This window comes from Henckelia pumila, chromosome 2 (assembly GCF_033568475.1).
Source record: "Henckelia pumila isolate YLH828 chromosome 2, ASM3356847v2, whole genome shotgun sequence".
Lineage (NCBI taxonomy): Eukaryota > Viridiplantae > Streptophyta > Magnoliopsida > Lamiales > Gesneriaceae > Henckelia > Henckelia pumila.
Window position 1 is genome coordinate 15,112,745 of NC_133121.1, and position 13,356 is coordinate 15,126,100.

Sequence of the window (13,356 nt, forward strand, 5' to 3'; positions counted from 1 at the left end):
AATCAAGTACTTAAAAGAATTAAAGAACCAAGAGCTAATTTTTTTTTTTTTTTAAAACTACAGTGTCTCGCTCGCTCGGCGAAAGTTGCCCGATCGAGCGAGCTCAAACTAAAACTCTCGGGTCCAGGGATTCTTGGCCTCGCTCGATCGGTGAATTTCTACCGATAGAGCGGGCACAAAACTTGATTTCTCTGCCTTGCACAAAAAGGGCCTCGCTCGATCGGTGAATTTCTACCGATCGAGCGGGCTACATTTTCCAGAAAAAGCAGTACAGATTTTTGCTGTCCAAACTTGAAACATACAAACACATACTCTGATACAAGCTTCAAAATAATAAACATGCAATCTAATAACATCTGATAAGCTTTCCTACACAAGTTACACATGTAGTTAACAACTTATACAACATTCTTGTATTCTTTTCTAACATGTTTATCCACTCAAAGTACATGTCTTGCTGCTACAACCCGTATCCTCACATGCTAAGACTCTATCTCGAGTCATCACTGTCTCTTCTGACTAGCTCCTGCCCCACCTATTGCCATGCACACATACAAAACAAAGCAATAGCCGGATACCTCCGGTGAGAATAAATCCCAGTATAAACAACATAAAGAACGAGATAATAAACGTGAATGCAATGCATATGGCAAAAGAGGCTATCAAGATGATATCAATCGAATATAAGTTCTTTGGGATCCCGAGGAAATAAAATCTTTAACGAACACCAACTCACCAATCGAGGTGAAGTTAAATACTTTATTTCCTCTTACTTTGGTGCAACTATAGTAAGTCTTATGGCTCTGGAAGTAAGTCTACAATCCATGCCACTCAACTACAGCCCTCCAAACGTCATATGCACTCTAGGCTTTTCAACCCTCTGTGCTTTTCAGGCTGAAGTTCAAGATGAATGCAACATGTTCTGTATGAATTAAATGCTATAAAACATCTTGAACAACTAATCACATAAGCATGTAAAGCAATCAAAGCATCTAATCACATAAAATACATAATCAACCAAGTATGTGATTAACAAAGGAATACTCAAAACGATAGCTATTTCGAGTGTTCTATCCCATCTGGATTCGCTGTCATTTATACCTTTCAATGTCGAGTCTGAAAGTACTTTAAATCTGCAATGACATCAATGATAAATTATATCAAAAGGTTGCTTAATTTCTCAACTCAATCTCAAGTGAAATGCTAGCAAACCTTGCTTCAACTTTGTCACGGTTCGAAGACTACGTCTCGAGTCGTCAATCTTGTGCTAAGATCTGAAATGATATGTATACAATCTCACAAGATCAGATTTCAACTCCTATCATACTTTGTTTAGTCAATATAGCAAAGTCATGACAATATGCGACTCATCAGCGTAACGGCTAAACACCGGCAATCCAAACCGTAATCAACTCAATCCAACAAGCATATAGATCATAATTCCCCAACATATCAGCATGTCTATACACAACCAAGAATAATCAGAACTTGGGAATTTTCGAAAGAACTTCAATAAATCATATAAAATCTGAACAACAGTCTTTTTCAGAACCGTCTGCGAATATGTAATCGATACAGCTCATAAATGCTTATATCTTAAAAATCATAAATTTCCATCTTCAACATAAACATAAAGTCTGATAAAGATGAATGAAACTTGTACCAAATCGAAGGTCTCGGAGCGGTGATCGCATATATATATTTATCTGGAATTTCTGACAACCGGAGCGCGAGTTATCGAAGCTTTTTCGGATCCAAAAATGGAGTTTTGAGGGTTTCAGCCGTTATTCCTTTTCTTTCTGCTGAGTACACGTTAAAATGGTAAGGAAAGCAAGTGGTTTGATGTTATATATCGCATATTTGCACTTTAGTCCCTGAACTTTTGGCTATTAGCAATTCAGTCCCCGGAAAAGCGATTTAATTCAATTTCAATCCTTTTCAATTTAAGAATATTAGAATTTAATTCTAAACTCTAAATATTCCCAAATTAAATATTCTCGGATTAAAATTAAATAATCCCGGGCCTTACAGCAAGGATTTGGCCTTTGCTCAAAACCAAGATTCATTCAAACAAGGTAACCTTCCTAAACCTCCTGCAGCCCTTAATTCAAAGAAATAGTCAAAATACATTAATCATGTCATCATCCTTTATAAGAAATGGAAGATTAATAATAAAAAACTGGTTCCAAATAGAAGATGATCATGAATATGATACATTTCATGAATATCATTTAAATACTTCTGATTTAACCATATTTGAATCAATTTATCAACTAAAATTTGTATTAATAACCCATGAATGGAACCAAACTAATATGAAAACATTTATCTGTTATAAATGAATCAGATCTGTAAATCCATGAATCAGATCTGTAAATCCATGAATAAGAAAATTCATAAGAATTTTAAGAATTCCGCAACCTGGTATCAGAGCTTAAATAAAGCAGATTATTCATGTCTGGATTAACTTTAGATATTGAGATTAAAAATTTATTTGATAAAATAATCTTACTAAAATATTTACGTCAAATAGATCAATTATGAAATAAAATAAAAGATCTCCAAACCTTTTATTTCAAAAATCATAAAAAAGAACATTTATCAAGCAACTGGAAAATGATAATTCAAATTTCTGAAAACGATGAAATTGAAGACATAACAATATGTTATGAATAAGAACAAACTTTTTTATCGAAATCCGATCAACAAAAACAAAATAATAAAAGTAACAATTTTTACTAAATGGAAAATGTATGAAAATACAAAAATGAATATCTTTAATTTATATTCTCAAAATATAAATTTTGATATAGAAAATTGTGAAAAAAAATTGAAAAATCTTAAAAATTGTCAATCTTCAATTGATAGTTTCGAAGATTTTCAAAATTTATTAGAACAGATAGATTCAACAAAAAGGCTTTTAATAGCCTTAAGAAAATTAAAAAGTTCTATCATCTGTTAAAATGACAGAAGTAACAATTCCAAATCAAAACAGTCAGATCGATGAATCTGAAGAAAACCAAGAGTATAATTTGAATATTATATTCAATCAAAGTAAGTTTGCTGAAATACAGAAAACAGGATTTTCTAATTCAAAAAAAAATCTAATAGACCAACCAGGAATACTAAGTAAGATTTCAAATTTTATTAATCCCAGAAAAAATTTAATTTATTATTCGATTCGTACAAAAGAACGATCTTGTAAAATAAATAACGAATCAAGGTCTAATACTCTGAAGTTATTAACAACTCAAGATATTAATACCATCATGGCAAAAGCCAGTGAAAAAGAACGATCTGAACTGAAATATGTTCATATTGGAGGAATTGAAATAATAATATCAGCTCACTACCGAGAAGGAATAGATAGACCAATTGAAATAACAGTTTGTGACAAAAGAATACGTAATTTCGAGGATTCTATCCTTGGAAAAATTGAAGGAAATTTATGTTACAAAAAGATGAAATTTTGTATTTATCCACAATACAATATATCTCTTTTTGATAAAAACATAAATGACGTTTTAACATTAGATTATTACTTTTATAGAAATAATCTTATGTTAACAGAAAACCATCCGATCAATATAAACTATGTTGTTGGTTTAGCAATAAGTAATAATTCTCAAACATGAATAATTTCAACAAAACCAACTATTTCTGTTGAAAGAATGTTTGAAAATATTACAAGAATTGAACACCCTCGAAAAGCATTTATTGAAGAAATAAATCCCTATAAAAGATGGAGTTCAGATGACCTCCAAATCACAAAACAGTCTGTACCAAGAAGATCATTATCATTTGCTAGAAATGATGAAGATATTCTTGATAAGATTGGAACCATGAATCAAAATATTCTTAAAATTAAACAAGCTATTGTTAATGAGTCAACCTCATCGCAATGACGTCCTTAATAAAATTAAAAAAAGATCTAGGAGATTTAGAAAATAATATTAATAAGATCAATCTATCAATACAAGAATTAGAGAAGAATTTCAAAGAATATATTGATTTAGCAACGACTAGATTAATAATTGAACAAGAAAGACATAGTAATGAAATATTAAACTATCTTAAGGAAGTTCTTCCAATAGATAAAGGAAAAAGAAAAATGAAAGAAGAACCACCATTCAAAATTGAATCATGGTATAGAAATCTTCTTAGTTATGGCAAACATAAGTATGGAGATGTTTAGTGAAATCGACTCATCTAATTTTGAACAAATAGGAGTAAATACAGAAAAATTATATCATTCACATCAGGACTCAGAACAATACAGAGATATGGATATTTCAGAATCAGAATCTGAAGATGATTCTAGACCACGATTAAATCTACGAACGAATGTAGAAGGTAGTGGTGGAAGAGATGATGAAGAATTTAAATATAACAGAGACCAATACTCTGGATCTTATAAAGATGTTAGAGATATTCTTAGATAATCAAAAAAATCAGGATTTGTGAAACAAAATATCTTAGATTTAGGTTGTTCAACAGCCAAAGAAAGAAAATCAAAGATAGATCATTGGGCAAATGAACTATCAGTACAAATTCAATTAACACCGTTATTAGACAAAAGTGAGAATATTCAAGTTTTAACTCATGGGATGATAAAAATGACACTGGTAGGAGCAGTAAGAACTTGGGCTGAAAACCTAGTAATTACTAATCTACCACAAGGAATGACAGGGCATCGATATTTCGAACTATTTGTTGTTGCCTTGTACCAAGAATTTTTAGGAGTTTCTAATAATGATGCTAATTTGGTAGCTAATAATATATAACAAAATAGAGCAATCTTTATATTAGATAATATTAAATTATGCAATTTATGTTACTTAGAAAAATTTATTTGTGATTATGAAACAAACTATTATCAATTAATAGATGCTGATAAAAAGGAACATTATAAACTAATTATTTTTAATAAGATACCTAATATACCTATACACAGTAAAGATGAATTCTTAACTAGTCCTTATGCTAAAATTTTAGGAGGAGCTATTAAATTCATCAAAGACATAATAACAAAGAAATGTCATGAAGTAACACTAAATAAAAGAATCTCTAAATCCTACAAACAAAACAATAAACTTTGTTGTGACAAAATGGAATTCACAGTAAAAGAATACGGTTGCAAAACAAACATGTCACACAAATATTTAAAACGACAGAAACAGAATAAATTTAATAAATCTTATAAATCTTTTAATAAGAAATTTATTCCCTATAAGAAAAAGAAATTTAAAAAGAATTTTTTCAGAAAACCTTATAAAAGAAAATTTTATAAAAAGTTTGATAACAAAAAACCACCTTGCCCAAAGGGTAAAGGAAAGAATTGCATATGTTGGTTGTGCAACGAAGAAGGACATTATGCGAATGAATGTCCAAAACGAAACGAAAAGAAAAATAAAATTAAACTTCTTGAAGAAATATATACTATTGGATTATATCCCGTAGAAACAATTGAATTTTTATCCGACGATGAAAATATTTATTATCTTGATGAATCAAGTGAATCGGATTTTGAATCCGATTCCACATTTGATAATTCAAGAAATAATAATGATTAAAATAACGACAAGGGCATTTTCGGAAAGATAAATATAGGGAGTAAATTGAAAGTTATGTTTGATTTAGGGAGTTATCTACAAGTTGCCCTCAAAATAATGCTCCCACTTTTGAATAAGAAGTTGATGTAACCAAAATTTTACCTCGTGTTCCATTTGGTAGAACGGATCTTTCAATGTAAGGACCCGATGATAATTACCTTATTATTTGGCTAAGTTTGATATTAATTATTTTTAAAGTGATGAATTAAAATAATTATGCCAAATAATTAAATTGTGTTAAAAATATGTATTAGAAAATATCGGTGTATAAACGGTATTAAAAATACATATTTAATTTTATGGCACACATGAGTTGGAATTAAATTGATCGGGTCAAGTTTTGGACTCAATTAAATAAAGAAACACACACATACAAATAAATATTGAGCATATCATCCTTAATCAGGCTCTCAATATCAAAGGTTTGCGCGGACATTGTGTTGATAAAGTTTGTGAAGTCATGAGTGGAAAGAGCTGGGGGTTCAGGAGTTGTGAAATTCATAGCCCAATTGGATCGACATTCCCAGGGTGGTTGGGTTTAACAAAAAAATATCTGTTTGTCCAGCCCTTGTGTGAGCTAGGATTACCCCTCAAAAATGGGTATTCGGGTCGCATGGAAATGTAAAAATGGCCCGAGACAGTTTTCTTAATTTGTAGGAATTGGATGAAATTTCCTATGTCTAACGGAATTCTGAAAAAACAGAATAGGACAGCTAGGGATAAGATCGAACTAAAGGAATTCGGGGACAACTTACTTGGACAAACGCAAAAATATTGACATAGGTATGACACGCAGCTCGGAATGGGAAATCTTAAACCCATCTTCACTTGATCTAGGATGAAGCTCAAAAAGTCAGGGATGGTTTGTGAGCTCGGTCTTTACGGCTCGGGATTATAAGGTCATAAGTATCGGGCATGCCCGATCTCTCCCTAATGAGGGGACCTAGGTTAGGACTTAGATGGGAGGCCAATACCTCAAACCATTGTTTACCCTTAGCAGATAATTGGGCTTCGTCCGACCTAAGTCTGTGCAGTCGCTTCAATTTTTCCTCTTGAGTCTCAGATAAATCCAGATCTGAGCTTGGATTATCAGAGTCAGAGGGCTCGGGGTTGTTATGGGGAGAGTTGGGTGCTTCAACAAAATCTACTATTTCTTTAACCGAAGTCTCATCCGAGGAGGACATATTAACTAACCTAATGAAAGGAAGGTAAGACTTACAAGTGGAAGGGTTGTAGCTCGGGAATGATACAAACAAGACGGGAGTAGGCAGTCCGGGTCGGGCGAGCTCTCGAAATTTTGACATCGTAATAGTGCAAGTGAAAGGTGAAAATCAAAATTTTTACTGACCTATTTATAGAGGTGGTGAATGGATCTAGAACGTTGATTGTCACCTCTATCTACGGCTCAGGACGGGACAAGTGAAGGCTATCTAGCTTCGGGAGGTGAACCGTTAGAAGGCATATGGGCCGTTCGTTGAAAGAACATCGCATGGATCCTGATCTGGGCCGTTCAAAGGAAACACATCGCGCGGATTCAAATCTGGATTGTCCAAAAGAATCATGAGGAGTTCGGGGTCCGGTCTGCATTATTGGTCTAAATTCATTCTTCTTTTAGATCAGTTAGGGAGGTACTATTGATACCCTGTGAAAATATTTTAACCCGAACTCGTTCCTTATGGGTTTATGAGGGTTGGTCCAATTATGGGATTATTATTATTAGGCAAAATCCAACCCAGTTTTCTACCTGTTAGGTCTTGACATGGACTGGGCAGTTATTAATGGGCCGGCCCGAGCTGGGGGCCCAATGGGCTGGGCATGCTTTTCTAGTTTAAGTGGGACTCGGATGCATTGAAGATAAGTTTGAACATCTCTAGATATTCATGAGATAGGGATAAACTTAAGGGTGGCCCAATGAATGAAGAGTCCTACTACAGGACATGTTATAGTTCGACTAGGTAAATTACTCTATTTTTTCCTATAAATACAGGTACTGTGATGATTATACTCATTCCTCAACACTCATTCTCACTTTTACATTCATGCAATCATATTCTCTTGTTCATCATACTCTCTGCCTTCAAAACACTGACTAAGAAATCGAAGGGATCACATCGAAAACACCTTCGACGTCCCCTTGACCTAGCTGTTGCTTGTGCATAGTTCATTGGTACCCGACCCGACTTGCTTCATAAAGGAGTTGGAGGATCCATTCTACCAGACCAAACCCGAGGTAAAAAATCGACTTCATCAAAAGTCATGAAATCTTTTGAAGTATTTTATACATGAACGAGTTTTCATCAGCTTTAGTACGCATGACTGTTGGTACGAAAGTTTTGAAGAGAATGAAATGATGATAATGAGGTTATGTTATGACTTATGATGATGTTTCATGATGAGGATACAGTATGCATGAAAAGAATTTTGATGTTGCATGTATTCTTGTGGTAGCAATACGAGATTGGTACTCCGGTTTGAGCTCCAGAGGGGCCCTTCCAAAAGAATGAAATTTTAAGCGGCCAAGGCCGAGATGTCAGATGAGGCGCATATTTGCCAAGGCCAGTATGTTTCATATGCTTGTTGTACAATGACCGTGAACACGGGAACCTAATTTGCTCATAAAAACTGGTTACCATAATTTCATGTACCTCATCACCCAAAACGAAGAATTTTACTCCTTATGTTTTAGCATGATGTGTATTTTATATTTTGAAGTCCATAGCATGTCAAACCTTTTATGAGTATATTTTGAGATTTAAAAAATGCTTGTTGAGTCGTTAGACTCACTATACTTGATCGGTGCAGTTAGATTTGAGATGTTATATGCTTGGGTGGAAAGGCTGAAGAGTCCTAGAGGCGAAGGCATTGCATGACACGACAGTTTCGAAGCTCTGACGTTTTAAAGCAAGAATTTTTTCATTTGTTTATTGTTCTTTAGTTATTAAATTATTTGATGCACGACCCTTAGAGTCAGTGTTAAAAAAAAGTTTAGATTTTAGTATTTTCAATGACAGTCTCGTGACGAAGAGTTTTATTGATTTTAAGTTTTTATCCTTTATGTTGTTTATTTTTTTATGACAGTTTATGCATGGTTTCACGAATGTTTTAAAAATATTTTTCTTCACTTAGTTAATTTATTGAAACTCATGTTGCTTTGCTTTCTTAAGATTTAAATGTTGGTTCCAGTTTTCCATGTAAGTAATAGATTTTGGCGTGCTCGTATAAGTATCGATCGTTAACTAAAGGCTTGCATCCTTTATTTCAAATCTTTTACGCACGTTAGAGTCATGAGAATTTTTGTTATATTAATTAGATTTTAATTTAAATATCGAGTCGTTGCACTTGCAAACGTGATGCATGTCCTGCGCTTTTATATTTGAAAATTTTTCCCTCTCTTTTCCGCATCTTAATTCTTGAAAATGTTAAAAAAAAAAATACGGGACATCTCAATACTTGTCAGATTTCTGCCTTCGTGGTCCATGCTTACTCCATGGGGGTCGTTTTACGAGGTATTTGTTGTCATGGATCTGAAGTGTTTGGGCCTTGCTTATCCTCAGGGGCATGTAAGTAGCGAATTTCCCAGCAGCTTTGGTCGGAACTGTGGCCCATTCCTCTGATGCAGGACTGGGAGCATGGATTTTTTTGGACTTTTTGGTTGGTACTTCTTCTTGTCCGATCGAGAGGCTCATATTTCTTCCAAATTAACATATTTCTCAACCCGGGCCAGCAACTCAACGTAAGTGACGAGTGATTTTTTGATAAGCGATTTGAGTAAATCCTCAGTAGGAAGCCCTTGGATGAAAGCAGTGATGAGTAGATCGGTTGTGGCGGCTGGTACCTCGAGGGCTAAGGCGCTAATTCTTCGAATGTACGCTCGCAAGCCCTCTTGTTTTCGTTGTTTAACGGCAAATAGGCTAAAAGTAGTGGCGGGGTGCTTGTTTCTACTAGCGAAGTGTTGGAGGAAAGCTTTACTGAAATCTTTGAATTCACGAATGTCCCTTGGATGGAGTAGGTTGAACCACTGTTAGGCTGGCTTTGTCAGAGTAGTGAATAATACCCGACACTTAATTGGGCAACGTTTTCGAAACGAGATAGGTGTTCCACCGGGTTTCCCTTTCCATCGTATTCCCCAATGTGCGGGAACTTGAAGTTTTTGGGGAGTTCCGCCGCTAGTAACTCGGAGAAGAAAGGGATGTTCCAGACCAGCGCTGTTGGATCCCCGTTCTGCTTTTTCTTCAGAAGTTCCATCTCTTCTTTTAGTTTTTTTTTTTAATTTTAATTGTGCATCTTGATTGGGAGGTGGTGGGTTTGCCCCATCCCTCCCTTCCAACGGTCGTTCCACGGTGGCAGTGATTAGTTGAATGAGTTCCACCGGGTCGAGGGTCGGGTTTCCTCCATTCTCATTACTAGGGTCTTCGAATCTTGTCATTTCGACTCCATTTCTTCAAATTCTCACAGACTACGTGTGAGACCTCGATTCTAATTGTCTAATCAAGAGTTAATCCTATCGATAATCAAACAAGATCCAAAAGTTAAGACATTAAATTTTTTTTTTAAAGAGGTTGCGCTCGATCGCATGAACTCGCGCGATCGAGCGCACCATCCAAGCCTCAAGTACTGCCGGAGACATTTCAAGTGTTGCGCTCGATCCGATGAACTCGTGGGATCGAGCGCACCAATTCTTGCAATGACACTGCCTCAACAATTTGAAGGGCCATGCTCGATCCTACGAACTCGTGCAATCGAGCGCGCCCTCTGCCCAGAAAAACATCAAAAACAGGGCAGTTTTTCTACAATTCAAACCACCATTCAAATCTAGAAATTACAACATGCAAACATCAAAACAGGGTAGTTCTAGAGTTATACAATCTCAAACTATTAGAACATGCTTCAGTCTAGCTTATTCAATGCAATAAAATACATACAAGTTCGAATACAATCTAAGTTCGATTACATATTCGACTTCTACAACGACAAGGCCTCACTCTATCAACTCGACCACCTAGCCATGCGATCTCTGACTCGGTCCTGTCCCACCTGTTGCCAAGCACACATACAAAGACAAGACAACAGTCGGATAATCCGGTGAGAATAATATTTCCAGTAAAAGAGACTAACATGCAATATCATTCAAAACATCAACTAATGATATATAAACTCAAGCATGATGCACAAGTCTTAGTCATGTACTTCAATAAAAAATCTAAAATGAAATGCATGACTTTAAATCTGGGATTATCAAGTCTGGATAATCAAAAGGTAATCAGTTCTTCTCTTCCTCTATTGGGATCCCGAGGATGAACTATCACACAAATCGCACCAACCCTCTCCTCGGGATGGATAGTGTATAATTCAATCCTCTAGACTTTGGAGCAACTATAGAGGGTTACGTCGGTCATTGCAGTAAATCGCCTGCCAATGCCCCCTACTATAATTCTCAGATCGTCTAACTCAAAATGAATGAATTCAAAAGGCTCAATATGAATGTAAATGCAAGCATAACTCATTCAATAATCCAAGTAAATCAATTAACATGCAAGTATGTGATTTCTTCGGAACACTCGAATCAAGTCGGCTTCGAGTTAATCGTTTCATTCAAGTCTAAGTCGTATTATACCTCTTCCAAACGTCGATGCTCTAACCTGGAAACAACAACAATATACTCATGCAAAATTCAATCAAACTTCCTAGTCGATAATAGGAGAATCGATACTATACCGGCTACAATCTCTAAAACTATACAACTCCTGCAACCTTGCAACTCAACGGCCTTCAAACGAATTTGCAAAAAAAAGTAATAAAGGCTCGAGATCAATATCGACAATCCAACTCGACTGAAAACGGCTCAATTCAAATCAAACCAAACCAAACTATAGCCCAAAAACTCAAACCGGCGGCATAACGGCTATATTCTGATCAAACTAAAACCGCAGACGGCAAAATATCAATCCAATAAACTCAAATCAACCAACATTCAACCATAACAATCTGATTCCAACAAATCACAAAACTAAAACTTTTGAATAATTTTTCAAAAATTATAACAAATCCGAACGACGCTCTATTTCGAAACCGAAAGAGAATAAACGATCAGAACTCTGTCAAGAACAACATAACCGAAACTCGATCGATTCTAACGACATTCGAAAATAGAAGTCTAGCTGATCGAAGAAAAACTTACTATAGAACGAAGCTCTCGCAGCCGTGATCGCTAATCTGTCTTTAGAAATAAATTCTAATTGATGGATCGAGTTCGGGAAGAAATCTGGAAGCTTGAAGAGACGTTGGAGGCATCTTCAATGGAGGGAGGAGGCGTGAGGGAGGTGATGAAGTGAAGAGAAGAGTCAACACTTGCTTAAAAATCTAACAAAGTCCAAAATTGCGTTTTAGTCCCTGAAAAATCCAAAATTTGCAAAAAGGACCCTGCTCAAAATCAAGTCGGCTCTCGAACTCTGTAATCTCTGATTATCTCAAATAAAGTCAATTAAGATAAATTCGGGGCGTTACACTACACTAATTGATGTAACCAAATTTTACCTAGGGTTGGGTCTGGTAGAGCGGGTCTTCCAATCATCCAATACGTGGGTCGAGTCGGGTAGATAGTGCTCTGCATAGAAAAAAAAAGGTTAGGGGGCGCCAAATGTGTGTTCAGCGTGACCCCTCCTATGCCTAAGTCAGTGTAGAAGACGAATAACGTAATAAAATTGAGAGAACAAGAGAATATGATAGAGTGAATGCGTAAAATCATAAAAGATACCTAATATTTATAGAAGTAGGAGGTGTGGTTACCTCGTAGGAGTAGAATTCTTATGGGAGTATAACTCTACGAGGTAGAAGACTGATACCGGTAGGACTATGTTGCCGTGGCGACTAGGATTCTGAACCATCCTGATAGTCTAATCGTAAATTCAAGTTTATCGGGATCTCTCTTTATCTTTTAGAGATCTTTCAAGTGTATCAGATATTGTTGCGTCATTAGCGGGACTTTCCACACTGGGCCCGAGTCGGCCTTTTATCCTACTCAGACAGGGTTCGGCCGAGTGGGCTCAGCAGCCTGAGCTTTAACTACAAACTTATATTTTTATATTGCTTTGGGCCTTCATAAATTTAGGTTTTTCCACATAATATGGCTTAGTGAATTCGAGGCAATTTTCCCTACCCAGATCTTTTTTTTGGTACTAGGGGTGTTTTTCACATGCAATGCGTATTTTCATTAAAATGGGGTCGACATAGACGATATAATGGTGCATCTTTGAGAAACATGCAGAATTACTTCGGATGAAACATAAATTAATCATAAATCAGTTCGTGAAACCCAAAATTGACAATAAACAACTAACAAACATTGAGTTTTAATTACTTATTAATATTAATTATCGAATGATTATTTACAAAATAAAACTTAAAGCTTACACGAAAATATAATCTATAATATTTCAAGTTGTGAAATAATTTTATAAAAGAGAGCTAATTATTTGTACATTTGCCAATCGCCGTTGTATACATTCTAAAAAATTGATCATGAGATCGAAGGCCCAATGGAAACTCCTAATTAACCCGACCCGTTTATATCAGCCCGATTTATAGGGTTCGGGCAAAAAGTACCCGACCCGAAGTCCCCGTGTTTTTGTATTTGTATTATGGGCGGAAAGAAAAGTATAACTACTGAAAGTGACTGGAGCTGATAGCCACAACTTACTTCTACTCAAACCCCGCCGGAATTCAGATTCTCCCCATACTCGCCGTT